The sequence below is a fragment of the Pseudophryne corroboree genome, chromosome 4 (genome assembly GCF_028390025.1).
Source record: "Pseudophryne corroboree isolate aPseCor3 chromosome 4, aPseCor3.hap2, whole genome shotgun sequence".
Taxonomy (NCBI): Eukaryota; Metazoa; Chordata; class Amphibia; order Anura; family Myobatrachidae; genus Pseudophryne; species Pseudophryne corroboree.
Window position 1 is genome coordinate 276,662,397 of NC_086447.1, and position 21,966 is coordinate 276,684,362.

The 21,966-nt window shown below is 44.2% G+C and overlaps 1 protein-coding gene and 1 long non-coding RNA gene across 4 annotated transcripts in view; one reads left to right on the forward strand and one right to left on the reverse strand.

Annotated features, from left to right (window-relative positions):
- SCHIP1 (schwannomin interacting protein 1) overlaps window positions 1-21,966 on the forward strand; it is an 821,995-nt gene that overhangs the window by 597,368 nt on the left and 202,661 nt on the right. The gene's annotated exons all lie outside the window — the stretch shown is intronic.
- The window catches only part of LOC134909364 (uncharacterized), an 83,124-nt gene that overhangs the window by 25,135 nt on the left and 36,023 nt on the right, over window positions 1-21,966 (reverse strand). Inside the window, exon 3 of the long non-coding RNA XR_010175896.1 lies at window positions 11,429-11,600. This is a non-coding gene — a long non-coding RNA (uncharacterized LOC134909364). The remainder of the gene's footprint in view (window positions 1-11,428; window positions 11,601-21,966) is intronic.

The following is a 21,966-nucleotide window of genomic DNA, read 5'->3' on the forward strand; positions in this document are numbered from 1 at the left end:
CTTAGATACTGTGGAGGCCATTTAAGTACCACCATGTTATTGACTTAGATCCTTTAGAGGCCATGTAAGTGCCACCGTGTTATTGACTTTGTTCCTATAGAGGCCATGTAAGTTCAATCATGTTATTAACATAGATCCAGTAGAGGCCATGTATGTGCCACTATGTTATTGACTTAGATCCTGTAGAGGCCATGTGAGTGCCACCGTGTTATTGATTTAGATCCTGTAGAAGCCATGTAAGTGCCATCGTGTTATTGACTTAGTTCTTGTAGAGGCCATATAAGTGCCACCATGTTATTCACTTTGATCCTGTAGAGGCCATGTGAGTGCCACCATGTTATTGACTTAGATCCAGTAGAAGCCATGTGAGTGCCACCGTGTTATTGACAAAGTTCCTGTAGAGGCCATGTAAGTGCCACCAGGTTATTGACTTAGATCCTGTAGAAGCCATGTAAGTGCCACCATGTTATTGAATTAGTTCCTGAAGAGGCCATGTTAGTGTCACCATGTGATTGACTTAGATCCTGTAGAGGCCATGTAAGTGCCACTGGGTTATTGACTTAGTCCCGTAGAAGCTGTCACGATCCGGGTATCTGGACGCCATTACTTGCCTTTCAGATGTCTCCTGAGGCTGGCTCAGCGTTCCAAGGCCGGATCCCATCTGTCTCTTCATGCTGCATATCCCTCCTGTCACGCTGAGACGCTGTCACAGCGCCGCCATGTTTGAATCCTGCATGGCGTCTCCCGTCCTCCGCGGCCTCCGCCGCCGCTCCTGTGTTATAGTTGCAGGTTGTCAGAGTGGTGCTTCATGTCTGCCGCGGCCTCCGCTGTCATCCACGAGTCTCAGCATACACTTGTCAATCTGGCGTCTCCTGTCCTCTGTGGCCGGCGCCGCCATTACTGCTATGTTTCCACATGGTTTCCAAACTAGCTTTCCCTCCAAGTTCTAACATGGGCGCAGCCATGTTGGATCCAATCACATGTCTCAGTTCCTCCAATCCACTGCCTCTGGAAATCTGCATAATTGCCCAGCCAATGCCTGCATTGCTGCAGGTATAAGTATCCTGTGCCTGGGCCAGGAAATCGTCAGTGCTTTGTTTGTCATACCTTGTTCCAGTCTGTCTCTCTCCTGTGGTTGTTTTCCAGGTTCCAGTTCCTGTCTCCAAGCTTCCACTAAAGAGACCCGCTCCAGTCTACCACCTGCGGTGCAGCCTGACTCTCCAGTCCTCTGGGACTCATCTGTTTCCAGCTACAGATTCACCTGCTTCCAGCATTTAGCTTCCAGCAGAGATCAGCTCTTCTTAAAGTGCCGGTACCATTTCTGCAGATTTCCATTTACCACCGGTACTAATATTTCACCGTTCTCAAGCTTCATTTATTATTTGTATTTCATCGCTCTCAAGCTTCATTTATTATTTGGCTGGTTCCATCCAGTATCCACTCCGTGTCTACATCTGTCTGGTTCCAACCAGTACCCACAGCAGCCACTTTATCTACAGCAGCCCAGCTTCCCATGGAACATCAGCTGGTATGATCCTGGGCTATCTCCATTTCTACAGTCGGGTCTGGTAAGGACTTTCCATCTAGAGGTCAATAAGAACTGTACCCATACTACCAGAGCCCTGTGGCCATTGCCATCCTGTAGTACCCAGGAACTGTGTTATATTACTGCTGATTTTACGTTTCTCTTTATTACTGCTGTGTTGCATGGAGTTTGTCAAATAAACATCATTGACTTTTATCTTGGTTGTCGTGGTCACGCCTTCGGGCAATCTCTCTACGTGTAACTTACATGTCCAGGGGTCTGATACAACCTCCCAGGTTTCACTACACCACAGCCCCTACAACTGAGGCTGCCTCCCGTCAGCTCAGGCCCTCAGTTGTGACAGTAAGCACTGACCATATGAATCCAGCCGGAGACCAGGATCAAGCGGCTAGGCCGATGCAAGAACTGGCAGCCAGACTCGAACATCAGGAGGCTGCACAAGGCCACATCATCCGCTGTCTCCAGGATCTCTCTACGCGGCTGGATGGGATTCAAACGACCCTTCGTGGACCTGGCACGTCCGGTGCGTCCACTACAGTGACACCAGTTGTAACCCCACCCTCCTTACCCAATTCCATTCCACGTCTTCATCTCCCAACGCCAGCAAAGTTTGACGGATCTCCAAGGTTCTGCAGGGGATTTCTTAACCAATGCGAAATCCACTTTGAGCTTCAGCCTGGCAATTTTCCCAGCGACCGTACTAGAATTGCCTATATCATTTCCCTTCTCAGCGGCTCAGCCCTTGACTGGGCATCACCTTTATGGGAGAAGTCTGATCCCCTGCTGTCCTCTTATACGGACTTTGTGGCAACATTCAGGCGCATCTTCGACGAGCCAGGCCGGGTAACCTCTGCTTCATCTGAGATTCTCCGTTTACGCCAGGGAACACGTACTGTGGGACAGTATCTCATACAGTTCAAAATCCTGGCATCCGAACTGGCATGGAACGACGAGGCCCTGTATGCTGCATTCTGGCATGGCTTATCAGAACGCATCAAGGATGAGTTAGCTACCAGAGACTTGCCTTCTAAGTTGGATGAGCTAATTTCTCTTTGCACAAAGGTTGATCTACGTTTCAGAGAGAGAGCAACCGAGCGAGGAAGATCGTTTGCTCCAAAATCTTCTGCTCCTCCTCTTCGTCAACCGTCTCCATCCAAGGATGAGCCCATGCAAATTGGCCGTTCCCGTCTATCTCCCGCTGAGCGCCGAAGACGTCTCTCTGAGTCTCTCTGTCTCTATTGTGCAGCTCCGTCTCACATCATCAATGCTTGTCCCAAACGTCCGGGAAACTCCAAATCCTAGCTCGCCAAGGAGAGGGCCGGCTAGGAGTAATGATCTCCTCTCCATCTCCTCATGATTGTAATCTCCCAGTCTTGCTCCAAATTGCTCAACGTTACAGGAACGTCATTGCCCTCCTTGATTCCGGAGCAGCTGGGAATTTCATAACCGAAGCTTATGTTAAACGGTGGTCCCTATCCACCGAGAGACTTCCTTCGTCCATCTCCTTAACTGCAGTAGATGGCAGCAAGATTTTCGACGCAGTTATTTCTCTAAGGACTCTACCAGTTTGTCTGAGAGTGGGAGTTCTTCATGCAGAATTTATTTCCTTCCTAGTGATTCCAAGAGCCACATATCCAGTGGTTTTGGGCCTTCCATGGCTCCGTCTCCACAATCCGTCGATTGACTGGACGACTACGCAAATACTAGCATGGGGTCCCTCCTGTGCTAAGACTTGTTTATCCAAAGTGCTTCCTGTTTGTTCTTCTTTCCCCAGGTCGTCTGATGTTCCACCTCCTCCATATCAAGACTACACGGACGTGTTCAGTAAGGCTTCTGCTGATATCCTTCCTCCTCATAGAGAATGGGACTGCCCAATTGATCTCATTCCAGGGAAGGTTCCACCTCGAGGCCGAACTTACCCGTTGTCTCTGCCTGAGATGCACTCCATGGAGGAGTACATCAAAGAGAACCTGGCGAAAGGTTTTATCCGAACTTCTTCTTCTCCAGCTGGTGCAGGCTTCTTCTTCGTTAAGAAGAAAGACGGTGGTCTGCGACCGTGCATCGATTACAGAGGTCTGAACGACATTACCGCCAAGAACCGGTATCCTTTACCTTTGATTACAGAGCTCTTCGATAGAGTCAGCGGAGCAACCATCTTTACAAAGTTGGATTTGAGGGGTGCCTACAATCTCATCCGGATCCGTGAGGGTGACGAGTGGAAGACCGCCTTTAACACCCGTGATGGACATTATGAGTACCTCGTCATGCCCTTCGGATTGAGCAATGCTCCAGCTGTCTTCCAGCATTTCGTGAATGAGATCTTCAGAGACATCTTATACCGCCATGTCGTGGTTTATTTAGATGATATCCTCATCTTTGCCAATAATCTAGAGGAACATCGTTTCTGGGTAAAGGAGGTTCTGTCCCGTCTCCGTGTCAATCATCTCTATTGCAAATTGGAGAAATGTGTTTTTGAAGTTAAATCCATTCCGTTTCTAGGTTACATTGTGTCCGGTTCCGGACTAGAGATGGATCCTGAGAAACTACAAGCAATCCAGAATTGGCCGATACCCTTAACCCTCAAAGGGGTCCAGAGGTTCTTAGGGTTCGCCAATTATTACAGAAAGTTTATACGAGACTTTTCCACCATTGTGGCGCCTATCACTGCATTAACCAAGAAGGGTGCTAACCTGTCCAAGTGGTCTGAAGAAGCTACGCAAGCTTTTCATCTCCTAAAGCAACGTTTCATCTCTGCACCAGTTCTGAAACAGCCCGACATCGACTCTCCTTTCATCTTAGAGGTGGATGCCTCCTCCGTTGGAGTAGGAGCGGTGTTATCCCAGAGGGCTAAAGATGGCCATCTACATCCTTGCAGTTTCTTCTCCCAGAAGTTCTCCCCAGCTGAGCGCAACTATGCCATTGGCGACCAGGAGTTGCTAGCCATCAAGCTCGCTCTAGAGGAGTGGAGATATCTGTTGGAGGGAGCTTCTCATTCAATTACTATACTTACCGACCACAAGAATCTTTTATATCTGAAAAGCGCACAATGTCTTAACCCTCGTCAGGCCAGATGGGCACTTTTCTTTTCCTGGTTTGACTTTAAACTCCAGTTCTGTCCAGGTTCTCAGAATCGCAAGGCCGATGCCCTTTCCCGCTCATGGGAGCAAGAAAATGAGTCGGAGTCTGCGGACAAGCATCCTATTATTAATCCGTTGGCATTCTCCACGGTAGGGATGGACTCTACGCCTCCACCAGGGAAAAGTTTTGTGAAGCCGGTGTTAAGGAAGAAGCTCATGCATTGGGCCCATGCTTCCCGTTTTTCCGGACATACAGGCATTCAGAAAACCCTTGAATTTATTTCTAGGTCCTACTGGTGGCCAACTCTGAAGAAGGACGTCATGGAGTTTATTGCTTCTTGCCCGAAGTGTGCCCAACACAAAGTCTCCCGCCAGTAGCCTGCAGGGCAACTGGTTCCATTATCTGTTCCCCGTAGACCGTGGACCCATTTGTCGATGGACTTTGTTACAGACCTGCCTATGTGCAACAAATTTAATACCATCTGGGTGGTAGTTGACCGGTTCACCAAGATGGCACATTTCATACCCCTCACCGGTCTTCCGTCAGCTTCCAAGTTGGCTCAAGTGTTTATCCAAGAGATCTTCCGACTACACGGTCTTCCTGAAGAGATCATCTCCGATCGTGGAGTACAATTCGTAGCCAAATTTTGGCGAAGTTTGTGTCAAGCCCTCCAAGTCAAGTTAAAGTTTTTTACAGCTTACCATCCTCAGACCAATGGTCAAACCGAGAGGGTGAATCAGTACTTGGAGGCCTTCCTCCGCATTTATGTGTCTTCCTCCCAAGATGACTGGGTTCAACTCCTTCCTTGGGCCGAGTTTAGCCACAACAATCAATACCATTCCTCATCCTCCTCAACACCATTCTTCATCAACTATGGATTTCACCCTAAGGTTCCAGAATTCCAACCGCTTCCAGCAACTTCTGTTCCAGCAGTGGATGTCACCTTGCGTCAGTTTTCAAACAACTGGAAGAATGTCCGCGCAGCCCTGCTTAAAGCCTCATTTAGGTACAAGAAGTTTGCCGATAAGAAGCGTAGAGCGGTTCCTGCTCTCAAGGTGGGTGATCGAGTATGGTTGTCCACAAAGAATTTTAGGTTGAGAGTTCCCAGCATGAAATTTGCTCCTCGTTACATCGGTCCTTTTAAAATTGAACAAGTCATCAATCCCGTTGCTTACAGACTCCAGTTACCTCCCTTCTTAAAAATACCCAGGACATTCCATGTTTCCTTGTTGAAACCGCTGATCCTGAATCGGTTTCATTCTGCACTTCCTCCAGCTCCTAAAGTTCAGACTCAACGGGGAGTCGAGTATGAGGTGGCCAAGATTCTGGACTCACGTTTCCGTTACGGTCAGTTGCAGTATCTTATTGACTGGAAGGGCTATGGTCCTGAAGAACGCTCTTGGACCAATGCGTCTGATATCCATGCTCCTGCCTTGGTCCGGAATTTCCACTCAAAGTTTCCTTTAAAACCTAAGAAGTGTCCTGGGGCCACTCCTAAAGGAAGGGGTGCTGTCACGATCCGGGTATCTGGACGCCATTACTTGCCTTTCAGATGTCTCCTGAGGCTGGCTCAGCATTCCAAGGCCGGATCCCATCTGTCTCTACATGCTGCATATCCCTCCTGTCACGCTGAGACGCTGTTACAGCGCCGCCATGTTTGAATCCTGCATGGCGTCTCCCGTCCTCCGCGGCCTCCGCCGCCGCTCCTGTGTTATAGTTGCAGGTTGTCAGAGTGGTGCTTCATGTCTGCCGTGGCCTCCGCTGTCATCCACGAGTCTCAGCATACACTTGTCAATCTGGCGTCTCCTGTCCTCTGTGGCCGGCGCCGCCATTACTGCTATGTTTCCACATGGTTTCCAAACTAGCTTTCCCTCCAAGTTCTAACATGGGCGCAGCCATGTTGGATCCAATCACATGTCTCAGTTCCTCCAATCCACTGCCTCTGGAAATCTGCATAATTGCCCAGCCAATGCCTGCATTGCTGCAGGTATAAGTATCCTGTGCCTGGGCCAGGAAATCGTCAGTGCTTTGTTTGTCATACCTTGTTCCAGTCTGTCTCTCTCCTGTGGTTGTTTTCCAGGTTCCAGTTCCTGTCTCCAAGCTTCCACTAAAGAGACCCGCTCCAGTCTACCACCTGCGGTGCAGCCTGACTCTCCAGTCCTCTGGGACCCATCTGTTTCCAGCTACAGATTCACCTGCTTCCAGCATTTAGCTTCCAGCAGAGATCAGCTCTTCTTAAAGTGCCGGTACCATTTCTGCAGATTTCCATTTACCACCGGTACTAATATTTCACCGTTCTCAAGCTTCATTTATCATTTGTATTTCATCGCTCTCAAGCTTCATTTATTATTTGGCTGGTTCCATCCAGTATCCACTCCGTGTCTACATCTGTCTGGTTCCAACCAGTACCCACAGCAGCCCAGCTTCCTATGGAACATCAGCTGGTATGATCCTGGGCTATCTCCATTACTACAGTCGGGTCTGGTAAGGACTTTCCATCTAGAGGTCAATAAGAACTGTACCCATACTACCAGAGCCCTGTGGCCATTGCCATCCTGTAGTACCCAGGAATTGTGTTATATTACTGCTGATTTTACGTTTCTCTTTATTACTGCTGTGTTGCATGGAGTTTGTCAAATAAACATCATTGACTTTTATCTTGGTTGTCGTGGTCACGCCTTCGGGCAATCTCTCTACGTGTAACTTACATGTCCAGGGGTCTGATACAACCTCCCAGGTTTCACTACACCTCAGCCCCTACAACTGAGGCTGCCTCCCGTCAGCTCAGGCCCTCAGTTGTGACAGAAGCCATATAAGACCTATGCTCTTATTTTTTTGACTCATGACATTAATAGATAGACTTGATACCGTCAGATATCATATGAGACATAAAAAAAACTTGTTAATTCTCCCTGTCAGTTACATGTAAACTAGCCGTGTTCATTGCTAGGAAATATTGGCTTTATTTGTATCTCCTTGGTACTGCTATTAAAAGGAACTTGTAAAAGTGGTAGAAATGTAGAAGCTGTGACATGAATTGGTTGCAGACAATTGCAGAGGTTCTAAAGAGCAATTTAGACTCTTATGATAAATAGAAAATACATACACCCAAACCTCAGTTGTAGCGTGTCATGACCTCATAATAAATGAAAATGGCAAAGAGTGACATGTTATGTTGTTAATCATTTATAGAAGTTGAATTTAGAGCTGTCTTAAGATACAGCAGGCCTCGGAGAGATCATACCCAGCGTTCCATAACTCGGCTGTGTGCACAGCTTCTCTTACATACTGACCCATCTATCTATAACCATGTACAGAATGCAAGAGCTATTACCTTAACAGCCATCAGTTTAAAGTCTAATAATAATTATATAGCAATCATCATTCATATATAGTGGGATTTAATGATATTTAAGAATTATACAAATAATTTGTACAGGCAGCATAAGCATCCACATGACCATATAATCTAATTTAGTTCTGATGACTTGGATATAAAGCAACTTGTAGAAGGTCACCAGGATGAGAGCACTGATTCTTGTTCTAGTCAGTGCCTTAATTCTGCCTAAATATGTTGACATCAGAGGATATGAAACATCATTGGATAAAGTACAAAAGACTCAGGATCTATTTAACAATATATAATCCTTTTCCTCTAATATGTGTACCTGCTGTAGCAGACTGTATGTAACTATACCTGCTCTAGCAGAGTGTATGTAAGCATACCTGCTCTAGCAGAGTGTATGTAAGTATACCTGCTCTAGCAGAGTGTACTTAACTAGTCTGTATCTCCAATCTGCTGGCACATGCACTTTTCTATCTATGCCTATGCCCACAGTCATGTGAAATGATTGACATCAACAGTTTGAACTAAGTATCACAAAAAACTATATGTGCTACTCGGGTAAAACCCAATAACTATCCTCAAGGTTTCCATTACAGGTTCTCTTGGGCACCTGCACTTTCTGTATGGCTGCTCTCAGTTACTGTTCCTTCCAGTGTCATGTGCATAAAGGGAGCAAAGAGCCAGGAGCCTCTGTCACTTGGTCAAGTAAAGGGCAGCCATGCCATCAGTGGCAGATTTTACTCCCCAAAAAAATACACCACCCGCAGGGCCTAGCAGTGGCTTCCCACTGGAAGCACTCCTTGCTAATCACAGCCAACAAGGCAGTCCCAGTAGGTAGTGTTTTCTCCCTCTGGTACTGCCATTCCAGACTGCAATAGCAGAGAGAGTGCTTCCCATGGGAAGCTATTCCCTGGCCATTAAGGCAGTCCTATCTGGCTTGTAGGGGCTGCAGCCGATGTAGTCTTTGGAAGCTATCCTGTTTGCTTGCAGTGCCGGACTTAAGCCCCACCCCAGATTTAGAATCCATTCCTCTGTTGATGGATTTAAGCCCAGCTTCCTGGTGACACCAGCTATCAATCACCGGGTGGAGAGGGCTGCACAGGCAGTGCAGTGACGTGGATTAGCTGTGTCACTGCAGGAGGCTTGATCCCACCCATGGCTGCAGCCAATCCAGATCCCCCAGCCAGGTAAGGAGCCACCACTGTGTGCCACCCTCCTGACCTTGCATCATGGGAAGCATCTCTAGTTGCACTGCCCTCAGTATAGCTCTGAGATAGTCTGCTATTGAATAAAGTGTATATAGGCAACAATTAGATATATAGGGGCATATCTAATAGGGTCCAAGTTTGCCGGATGTGCGGGATGCCAGCTGATCTCTGACTTTTTTTTTTAAAGTGGCAATCAGTTATAAGACATGGCTTTGCCTTGTAAATGATTGCCGCTTTAAAAAAACTTAAGAGAACGGCTGACATCCCACACCTCCAGCAAACTCAGACCCTATTATATATGCCGCATGATGAGGGTTTTATTTCCACCAAAATGACATAAAGGTATACGCAAAGTGAACCTTTAAAACAATCTCTCAATCTGCTGGTCTATAGTGAATGTGCTACTGCTCCTTATTATATGTACACACAAGGATTAATGTATAGATATAGCAGTGCAAAATGTAGGTCTTTTGACAGGAGAAGCTATGTAGGTATAGTAAGAAAGGCTGTATACTTCCAGTTTTGGAATCATGAATCCGTGGAGTAAGTGATTGCCCAAACAGACTTAAGTGGCCTATTTATCATTAAAAATTTAAAAATGTGCAGGATATTCCCTGAAAACATCTGTTTTCTGGTGGTACCTGAAAATATTAAGTATACCCTGATGTACTATCGAGGGATTGCAGCAGATATCCAGTGTACAGCCATTTAGTGTGCGTGTAAATGCCTATGTGCCAGTAAAAGAGGTCAGAGGAGGATCAATCTGACAGAAAAGCGACAGTAACTCAAATAACCATTCATTACCGCATTGGGAATCAGAAGAACCTCTGGATGTATAACACATTGAAGTTTGAAGTGAATGGGCTACCACAGCAAACCTCAACTTCTACGGATCCAATCCTATCAAATAAGAACAGGAAACTGCGGCTGCACTGAGCACAGGCTCACCAACACTGTACAGTTGATGAGTGGAAGCACGTTGCATGGACTGACGAAACCCGATTTATGCTGCAACATTCAGATAATAAGGTCAGAATATGACATAACCAAATTATCCTTTCTGCCTTCTGTCAGCGGTTTAGACTGGTGCTGGCATAATGGTATGAAGAGGAAGGTATGCGGTTAATATACCACCACACGGGATACCAGCAATCACAATGCCAATGCCGGGATCCCGCACAGCGGTACAATGCCAGCCGCAACAGGCTTTTCTCCCTCTATAGGTGTCCATGACACCCATAGAGGGAGAACATAACCCGCAAGGGGCTTACTAGTGCTTGCCACTCTGCCGGCATCCTGGTGGCCAAGATGCCAGCATCGGTATAATTATGGATGGCATCACGACCATCAGTTACTCATACTGATCCCAAGAGGAATGCTTCCTGGCACAAATTAAACCTCTTAATACCAATTAAGCAACATTTAAATGCTATAGTATACTTGAGTATTGCTGCTGACCATGTGCATCCCTTTATGGCCAACTGTAAGCTACCCATCGTCTAATGCAGGGGTTTCCAAACTTGATCCGCTAGGCACCCTAACAGTTGAGCTTTTAAGGATATCCATGCTTAAGCACAAAGCAACTCAATTTGATTATACCATCTGTGCACAAGCATGGATAGCCCTAAAACCTGGGGGTCTTTTCATGAAGCAGTGAAAAGAGTGGAGAAGTGAGCCAGTGGAGAAGTTGCCCATTGCAGCTGCTACGTATATTTTTATAGAATGCACTTGACAAATGTTACTTAAATGCTGATTGGTTGCCATGGGCAGCTTCTCCACTGGCTCACTTCGCCAATCTTTTCACTGCTTCATGAATAGATCCCCTGGACTGTTAAGGTGCCTTGAGGACCGAGTTTGAGAAACCATGTTCTGATGTCTGCTTCCAGCAGGGTAATGCAACAGGCCACAAGGCACATGCCATCTGAAACTGGTTCCACAAATATGACAAACAGAATACTACAGTGACCTCCAAAGTAAACAGATTTCAAGCAAATGGGGCACCATTGAAATGTGGAGGAATGGAAGATTTGCATCAAGATGTACAGCCCACAGATGTGGAGTAACAGCATGAAGCTATCATGTCAACATGGACCAGAAGCTCTAAGAATGTTCCTAGAAACTTCAGGCTGGTCTTGGGGTAAACGGGATCTTACCAAGTCCTACCAAGTACTATGAAGTTGTACCTAGCAAAGTGGCCACTGAGTGTATATATAAAAACAGACGCCAGGAATTTAGTGTAGCAAAACAAACCCATTAGCCGTTGTCAGTTTTCCTTGTTTCTCAGTTAATTCCTCTGGAATAAATCACAGAGGATTAGCCAGCTGTTGTGAAGGAGAGTGTACTGCTTTGCGTAGCTAACATTCCACTCATAACCCGCTCCTTTACCCTTTTCTTTCTGGGTAAGTCAGCATTCTGATGCCGCCTGTAACACAAGTGAATTATCATTAAACAAATATACAATATTCAATGCTTCCTACAGTATGCTGGGGACAATTGCTTTCTGACTAGATCTGCAGGAAGCCAGAATTAATCTCAGTACTTGTTGTGGAATAATGCTTAAATAAATCCATAGCAGGTGGTCAGAGTCTAAATACACAGTGCATTAATGGAAGTGCAGGTAACAAACAATTTACTGTTGGGAAATACAACAATAGCAGAGATTGCATTTGTTATGAATCGGGAGAGATACAGGTTTGTGTAGCTTGCACGTCCCTTATGTTTGCAGGAATATTTAGTGAAATTTAGATTAGACCCAAAGTTCAGGGAAGTGAAAGATAAAATGCAACTCTATTAAGATATGTTCAGACTCCTATCATATAGTAGTGATCGTGCAGTCTAGAAAAATAACACCTTATTCCCTTTCTGTATCCTGGAAAATGCCACCTGAGATATAGTCAGGTCAGTGACCATATCTATGGCCAAGCAAAATGTTTATTCTATTTCATTACTATAATCACATATTTGTTATAGATAACTGTGGAGTGAGGATCGTGTCCACATCCTGTTGTCTAATCTCTATCATGCACGAGATTAGGATATATGAAAGCTAAAGATAGATAAAATTGTACTTGCTCTAACCTTAGATACTGATGAGCTGACATCAGGAGAGTGACATCATCCACACTGCATGTGAGCATCTGTTTTGAAAAGATTTATTTTCTTAAAGCAACGGTGCTAGCGGCACTAGAAAGACAGGGGCTTAATTTAGTATGCAGTTGTTTCCAAAGCCACTGAATCCACTGAGGATGCAACAACTTTGAAAGGTTCTGCATAGCAAACGTAGCCCATGTGGTGTAAACAGTAGAAACGTTACATCATTCCAACCTTCTGCCATTTTATTGTTTTCCTCTTTATTTATTTCAACTTTTTTTTACACTATTCCCAAAACATTTTTAACAGGTGTACGCAGGTTCATTCTTTCTTGAATATGAAAAGGTAATATCCCCATTGGCATACACTTGCCTTACTAAACTAAATCAAGGTGGGCTATAGATTCCCAATTTGTCAATTTGTCCATGTATCATGTTTGTTTGATATTTCAGATGGGCAAATGAGTTCTCTGAACACTAAACTATGGGTGGAAATTGGAAGTGCTCTGTTACCTGAATATCCACTTAATGATAGTTTGGACATCCAAACAAATGCGCCCCACTCCCTCAGATGCTCCTAAAGCAATTTTTAACTCCCTCAAGGTGTGGGATGATATGATCAATATTTCTACATGTTTCAGTCTGCCTTCTAACACCCTCTCCATATCAGCGCTTTCTTGCCTGATTGTGGATCTAAGAGTTACAGCATGGTGCTCTACTGGGGTAATCTGTATTGCTGACCTTATGAGTTCAATACTTTACTTGCTTTCTCCTATCTACAAACTTAATACTAAGTTTTTTCCAGTTAGCTGTTTTCATAATACCGTATTTTGCACTGAGTGACTAGTTTGGTAAAGGTAAGCGGAACTCTCCATCAGCCTATGCCAGAATTTCTTTGTAAGATATCCCGAGGTAATTCTAGAGGGCACATTTGGTTTTCGCATTCTCATTGTCTTGAAAATGGTCCTGTTGATATGACCAAACCTCAGCTTCTACAGTAGGCTGATCTTCAAGCCAACTTCTCACATTAGTAGTGGGTATCTCTTTTCTTTTTTTTCTAAATATATGTTTTATTGAAAAAGAATCACACAATTCCAGTAAAGTCGTATGCCAAAATACACACAATAACAATGATCCATGTGGAGTACAGAGGCAACAAGAAATAAAAGACAATTGTTGAGAGTATAATAAAATAACTGAACAAAGTGGCAGACAAAAAAACAGCATCACAATTAAGCCACAGTGACATAATGTCCACTGGGTGAGTTAAAATGGCGGAGAACCAGTAGTGATGGTTTCTGTATTGTACCACATCGTTAGATGAACTACCTTGTGTACATGTTCCTTGGTGGTAGTAGGTAATGTATGTAGATAGGGCAACCAGATTAGAAAAAAATTTTTAGAATGAGATTCAGCATCTAGGTATCAATCCACCCAGTCTATTTGATATAGATAGGTTAAACGAGGTAACATGAGGGATAGGGGTATTGGATCTGAATGTATCCATTGGGACAAAATTGTCTTTTTTGCAGTAGCGGCCACAAGTGCCAATAACAATTTCATCCCCTTGGAGAGTGGAGGAGTCTGATTAGTAGCATGATTCCAAAAAGCCCAAACCATGGTGATTTCAAAAGATATATGTAATTCCGAATTAATATAAGTCTGCACATCATTCCAAAATTCTTGCACCACCGGGCATGTCCAAAGACAGTGGACAATGTCAGCGTCTGGTGCAGTACATTTGAAGCATAGGGAATTATCTGACACTCCCGTGAGAAACCGGAGTTGGGGGGGTGTAGTATGCTCCGTGTAGTGTTTTGAAATGCATCTCTGCATAAGACGATGTTACCAGTTGCTTGTTCAGCACATTACACCACCGAATCACTGTTGGCAGATCAGTGTCTGGAAAGGTTTCAGTCCATTTGACTAATCCAGTCATGATCTTAGATAGGTCCAGCCTCATGGGAATATATGAGATAAGTAGAACAAGGAGAGTCTGGACTTTGCCGTACCAGGCCGTCTAGGGGAAAGGTACAATCACGAGGATGTAGACAGGACAGTTTTCTATTGACAGAACTACGTATTTGAAAGTATGCAAAAAGAGGGAAATAAAGAACAGGGTATTTCTCTTTCAGTTGAGATAGGGTTAAAATAGCAGAATAGTCCATGTTCACAAATTGATATAATAAGCGAAGTCCCCGGAGGTGCCAACCATGAACAATCTCATTGACTTCACCACCTTGAAAATGTGGATTAAATAACAAAGGTTGGAATAATGAATTCGCTAAAGATAGGCCGAAGGGTTTCCTAATAATGCACCAGGCCCTACAGGGAGCACATAGCAATGGGTTATGATGCAGATCCGCTAGAGCGGGGATGTCTGCAAAATGTAATGTATGCACCAAATATTTTAAGTGTCAGGGCTTGTTCTAAGGTATGGTTCAAAAAGTACTACCACCCACTATCCAAACTATGGCATATCCGTAATTGGAGGCAAAGGAGTAATCTACTGGGCACGTGAGGTTAACACTCCCTAGTGACAGAGGTTGTTTTAATTTAAAAAGTGCTATTTAGTTAGAGCTTTATTAATGGTGTGAATATCCCCGTTTTGCCAATAGAAACGGAAGCATCTGGATCGGATAAAGCAGGCGAGGGAAGGAAACCATTTTATATAAGTGGCACCTGCCCAAATAAGAGATGGGGAGGTATTGCCACCTCGCAAAATCGTCCATCATTTGACTAATGTAGTGAGAGAAAGCCTCCATTTTCTCAAAATTAATTAAAAATCCCGATAATAAGTTATAGTCCCGTAACATAGTTAACAGTGACGGGAAAGCCCATTTTGGATCACTAAAATACAATAAAAGGTCGTCCGCAAAAGCAGAAACCTTGACGTCATGTTCACCAACCTTAACACCTTGGCAGGAGGGGTCTTGTATAAAGTTATGAATCAACGGGTCCAAGGCTAAATTAAAGAATAGGGGGGATAGAGGGCAACCTTGATGTGTCCCTCTATACAATGTAAATGTTCAGACCATTTATTGTCAGGTGTGGCTGAGGCTGTGAATATAACATTCTAAATATTCAAATTAACTCCACACCAAATTGTCGGACCTGAAAAATCCGGAGTAAATGAGAACAGGAGATGTGGTCAAATGTCTTATCGGCATCGCAACTTACTATAAAGGTATTTGGGCAGGCCGATTGATTTGAACTATATATTGCTGCTATCAACATATGAATATTAAACACTGAGGTTCTACCTTTGACAAAACCATTCTGTATAGGGTGTAAAATGTGTTGCAGGATAGGTTGAAGCCATGTTGCTATTAATTTTGTGAAAAGCTTTAGATCCTGATTCAGTAATGAAATGGGTCGGTAAGATTGAGTATAATGAGGATCTTTTCTGGGTTTCAGAAATAATACTATTCTGGCTTTGTTAAATCCTATAAGGGGCGGTTTCCCCTCTAACAATGCATTAAAAAGAGTTAACAAATGAGGGATCAAATGGGGAGCAAGAATTTGATAATACTCTGCCCTGAACCCATCTGGGCCAGGAGATTTACCATTTTGTAGTGATTTAATCAAGGAAAGTAATTCCAGTTCCATGACTGGTTCCGTTAAGGACATCCTGTCCTCCTCTGTTAAAACAGGTAATCCCACTTTCTGAAGGAATTGCATCCCCGGAGTCGGGTGGTCAGGGGGCCTCGTACAGAGATTTATGGTATCGCAGGAACGTATCCGAGATAGTGGGTGTATCAATAATAGCCACGGAGGAATCAGTAACTAATTGAGAGATACGAGAAGGAGCAGAGTATGATCAAACCAGGTTGACCAATAATTTTCCGGACTTATTGCCCCCATAAAAAAACTTATTTCGTTGCACATCGTATGAAAATCATGCCCGTTCAGTGCAGAATGAGTCAAAAACTTGTTTAGCAGCAGGATACCCTTGTCTATTGTCAGGTGTATTCTGCAATAAAAGTGCATTATATGTCAGAGTCAAATTATGACCGAGGTCTCATAATTGGGTAGCCAGTAACCTGCGTCTCCTGGTAACATACTCCATGATATGTCCTCGAATCACCGGTTTCGAAGCTGTCCAAAACAAATTGATGTCATCTATGTGTGAAATATTGTCATCCACATAATTAAGAAATGTTTGCTCCAAATGCCTACGAAAATAAGAGGACTGCGCCATGAATGCCGGAAACCTCTAATTATATGATTGAGAGATGGGGGGGGGGGCATAATAAAGAGTGAACCACACCGGGGCATGGTCGGATAATTATATTGTTTCTATTAGAGTTTTAGCAACTTATTGTCAAAGGGTATCAGCAACCAACCACTAATTAAGGCGAGAAGAGGAGCGATGTGGATGGGAATAAAATGTGTAGTCACGAGAATCAGGATGTTGGCACCTCCAGGGATCACTGAACTGTAAATTGTCAGTCAACAGAGATAGGGATGGGTGTGGAAGAGAAGCGTGTAAACTAGTAGTGGTGGATCTATCCAAATCAGAACACAATTAAAATTCCCACCTAAAATTATCTCACCCTCCGCCCAGTCTTGTAACTTAGTATATAGATCTGCAAAAAAACAGGGAATTAGGGCCATTTGGTGCATAGATCATAGCTATGGTATCAAGAAACCCATACATGATGACCCAATTCAAAAAGAGTCTTGCAAATAGGCAGGAATTCTCTACGTTTTGAAGCAACCATAAAAGAAAAGTATTGAAATAACAGAATATTTGCATCTTGATACATTAGATCAGAACATTTTCTATAAGCGTCCAACAGTTTGACCTTGTCGGCGTAGTTTAGAATCCTCCTGATGACAGGCCGAGGCCTATCCCTAGTGGATTGTCGATCAGGGCCAAAACAATGTACACGCTACACTAAAAGAGATCCAGAGGCCGAGATACAGCCCAACTCTTTAGGCACCCATTGAGAAACAAGTTGCTTGAGTTCATGGGATTTCACTGACTCCCGGAGGCCGATAAGCCATACATTGTTTCCCCTATTTTGGTTTTCAAGATCCTCAAGCTTATATTGAATAGCTACAACAAATTTTTCTTGGTCAGACAGGCCGTCTTAGCCGTAGTGAGATCATCCTCCAAATCTGATATTCTCTGTTCAGCTTCAGAGAGATGCTGGGCATGTTGGTTTAATTGAGTGAGAGCCGAGTCAAGAGAGACCTTTATAGGGGCCAATTTTTGATCCAGTAATAATCAAGATGTCCGTTATCTCATTTGTCGAAAAGGATTTAGCAGAATCCATTGTAGATACAGACAGGTGTTGAGCCCGGGGACTAGAACGAGGTCCAGATAGAGGTGAGGGAGGGCTGTCAACAGGAGGAGTATCACGGCCGCAACTTTTGCCCATCTGGTTGCTACGAGTGCTCCGTGGTGGTTTAGCCACAAACTTGTCCATATTCAGAATAGAAAAATATACACAACAGTGGATGTGGTATAAGACAATATGAGACGGTAAAAGAATTAGACCAGTAAAGACAAGTCACAATATATGGATCGACCAGCAGAGGAAGCTCTGAGATCAAATATATATTTCAGGGACTATTTGTAAGAAACAGGCACTTGAGCAGTATGCAGCAGAGTCAAAGAATAATAAAACACAGGCAATATATCTTCCACAAAAGTCACAGCATATAAGGAGAATCAGGTAGGGCAGAAGTGGTAGAACAACTTGGATCCCTTGGAAGGCAGATGGAGTAGAAAAAAAAGGGGGTGTAGAGAGGTAAAAAGGAGGACCCCACTTGCAACTCACCACCAGCTAGTATGAGTTCCATCCAAAAGAGATGTATTACAGCCGTGGCCACATACCAGCCAGTACCCGCAGCTGGTCTCTAGCAGCAGGGAGCCACTGCCCTTTCAGAGTCCCACTTCCAAGATGGCCGCCAGGGGGGGCTGTGATCAGGGTGAAGAGAGCGGGACCAGGCAGGGTAGGGAACGGCGGAATTGCTATAATATAGCTGACGCCACGAGCACATCCAGGGCACATCTATCTCCCTTGCCTGCCATGCCATGATCAAAATCTCTTTTCTTAGCCTATAATTGTCTAAATGCTGAAATCATTTAGAGCTCCAATTTAAATAACTTCATACGTTTTACTACACACCAGGCAAATTACATGTTATTTGGCTTCAAAGGGGGTGATCAACACTAGTAGACCGAAAGCAGAACTCCTTTTAAGTGCACGCTAGAGTTAATGTTGTACGAGAATTTAAACATAATTTTTAATAGCTTTGAGTTAAAAATATTGTATGTCAACAATGGGCCGGATGTAAATGCCGTTCGAGTTGACTGGAGATGCTGGTTGCCATCCAACTCGGATGTTTTTTAAAGCAGCAGTCATTTACAAGGCATGGTTTTCGGCTGACAACCCGCACCTCCACCCAACCCGGACGGCATTTACATCCAGCCTATTTTAACATACAATATGACATACATATGTTATTTAGCCTGCCCACTCAAAATTCTATTTGCATAACTGCCTTGAGGTAGGTGACATCTTACATAATTTCTAGCTGTGCCCTTCCATTAAAATGCTTATGGAGCTTGGTAAATGACTATGTACTTAGGGGGGTATTCAATTACCCGCTGGCAATGTCTGCGGGTAATTGTATTGCTGGTTGCTATCCTATTAGCCCAGATGTGGATCACTTCTCCCCCCCGACGCCAGCACTTATCGGGGATTATACTCCGGGTGCCTCGGAATGGGAAAAAGGCTAAATGAATAGCCTTTCCCCTCAGCTGACTGAATACCCCCCAGTGTGTAATAATGCCCTGCTTCCATGAAACAATGTAACAAAATATGTTCAAGGGGCGTGGTTCTGATCATAATGTAATTTGCCAAAAATAATTTCATCACGCCCATTTCATTAGGAAGTGGAAGAAAATGTGGGAGAGTGCCAAACTCTTCCGGAAGTGTATATGACAACAACAACAAAAATGCGTGTCTAGCTGACATTCCCGTGAGAGTTTACAAGGACGCTCAGGAAGTGTTATTTGAAAGTCTGTCTATTAGAACAGATCTTCACACTTCTCACCATAGCAACCTTCCCTGATGAGGTAAAGCAGGCTGATGTAGGACCTGATTCAGGTTGGATTGCATGAGCGATCCAACCCACAGTTTCCCGAAGGTCAGAAAGCTGCGCATGCTCAGGACCCGTTCTGCGCATATGAGGAATGCAGAAACGCAATTGTCTCTGTCTAATTGGTAGGTGTTTGCGAAAGGGACAGGGCGGGGACATGTGGCGTTACTCGAAATGGGGGGGGGGGGTTGCCCCATTTTCTATGAGTGGCGAGGCCAAGAAGGACTGTATCATAGATGCAGTTACCTTGGCCTCATTATCCTCACTGTGATGTTCATCCAGAACTGTGATCGCTCGCAGTTTAGAGATCGCCCGTGCAGGAAGGCATGGACCGCCTCCTGCATTTGCATTGCTAAGGATTGCTGTAATCCTTAGGGAATTAGGCCCATAGTTCTGGCTGAGGTTGGATGTTCTGTGGGCCTAATTCATGTTTGTAAGTAAAGTAAAAAAGCAAGCAACTAGGCGAAACCATGTTGCACTGCATGTGGGGCAGATGTAACGTGCAGATTTGGGTGGGGTATGCTCAAATTGAAATCTAAATTGCAGTGTAAAAATAAAGCTGTGGGCTACATAGCAGCCAGTATTTACCCTGCACAGAAACAATATAAATGTATTTGCTCCCCTTGCATTGCAACATGGTTTGTTCCAGAAGTTACCGTTCTTTTTTTTTTTTTTTGCTTTATTTACAAACATGCATCAGACCCTGTGTCAGTAGTAGCCCATGTCACACTCCATAAATCTTGTGGGTGGGTTCACAGAGCTGTCATTGACATAGATTTTTTCTTCTGTTAAATATTGCAAACCATCAAAGTTTATAGAAAACTATTACTGTATGTTTGTTTGGAGCCAAACAGGCTAATTTTAAAGACTGGAGATAATACTATAAATGAGTTTGTATTTACAATGTTCTTCATCAAGAACAAAAGTTGGCAGCTAGAGAGGCTGTGAAGGACCTTGGTTGAAACTAGGGTCTGCTCGTAAAAGGTAAAAAAGCTATCAGGTATGCTGACGTATCACATTTTCAATCACTATATAAAGGTGATCATTCCGAGTTGTTCGCTCGCTGCTATTTTTAGCAGAATTGCTAATAGGCTAAAATCTGGCAGTTCTGCGCATGCGAATGCACTGCAGGGCGCACGCGCTAAGCAATTTTACACAAAACAATGCTATTTTACTCACTGGCGAACGAAGCTTTTCAATCGCTCTGTTGATCGGAGAATGATTGACAGGAAGTGGGTGTTTCTGGGTGGTAACTGAGCGTTTTCCGGGAGTGTGCTAAAAAACGCAGGCGTGCCAGCAGAAAACGCAGGAGTGGCTGGAGAAACGGGGAAGTGGCTGGCCGGACGCTGGGCATGTTTGTGACGTCAAACCAGGAACTAAACGGACTGAGGTGATCGCAATCTAGGAGTAGGTCTGGAGCTACTCAGAAACTGCAAGGAAATACTTAATAGCAGAATTGCTAATCTTTCGTTAGCAATTCTGCTATGCTAAGATACACTCCCAGAGGGCGGCGGCTTTGTGTTTGCATTTCTGCTAAAAGTAGCTAGCGAGCGAACAACTCGGAATGACCACCAAAGTAAGCTGTTCTTACTATAATGTGATCATTACTGCATTCTATATCTTTTCAGGTAATTTGTTAGGTATTTCTAGCATCTGCTTATTTTTCCTACATCGCTTGCAGAAAATGCATAAGCGAGAAGAGAAAATAGTTTTCCATCACTTCATGTCCCCATGCACCTCGTGGTGTACTCTCTTGGGAGCCACCTATCTGGAGATTTTCCTGATATTCCAAGAGAGTAGGTAGCTAAGCAAAAAATACCACAAGGGATACTGAAAATCAGACTTTCTGAAAATCAGAATTTATTATAAAATCAACATAATTGACCACAGTATATAACAATACAAATAATCCTATATGGTGCAGCAGCACATCATCAAACTCCTATAAGAGCATTTGAATTTAATAGGTTCAAACACACTCTGGACCTAAAGTAATACAACAATGAATGCTATGAATGGCTGTGTTCACTTATATATTTGCATATAGTAATTCAAGCAAAAAACTGGCTTAATAAGCAATCAGTTACTGTATAAGATAAGAAGCCATGAAATGTAATATTCTCCGTAGGTGATGCCTCCAATTGGACAGGATCAGGCAGCCAGATATTAATAGCATGTGCTTATAGATGTCACCCTCTGAATGCTTAAATAGCTTACACCCACCAATTACAGCCAAACGTCCAGGGGGCACAGCATGGGAAAGAGGGGCGATTTGGGCATGTGACATGGCTTGCTGGGTATTGTGTTGGTCAGAGTTAAATCTACTGTTTGGGGAATGTACACAGGCCATCTGTGGTGCCAATTACCACAGTGACCAGCAGCTGGTGTGTTGGCATTGTGACGGATGTCCTTGGCTTCTATGTCATCAATACAGTATGAGGCTGCATACTACAGAATGATATCACAGCTGGTGGGAGGAGCCAGTTCCAGACCATGGGAGTGGAGCAACAGAGCCAGTTCAGGAAAGAAGAATCGCTGTAGCTGCTGACACCAGGCACAGGAGTAAACTCTTCTCCAGGAGTA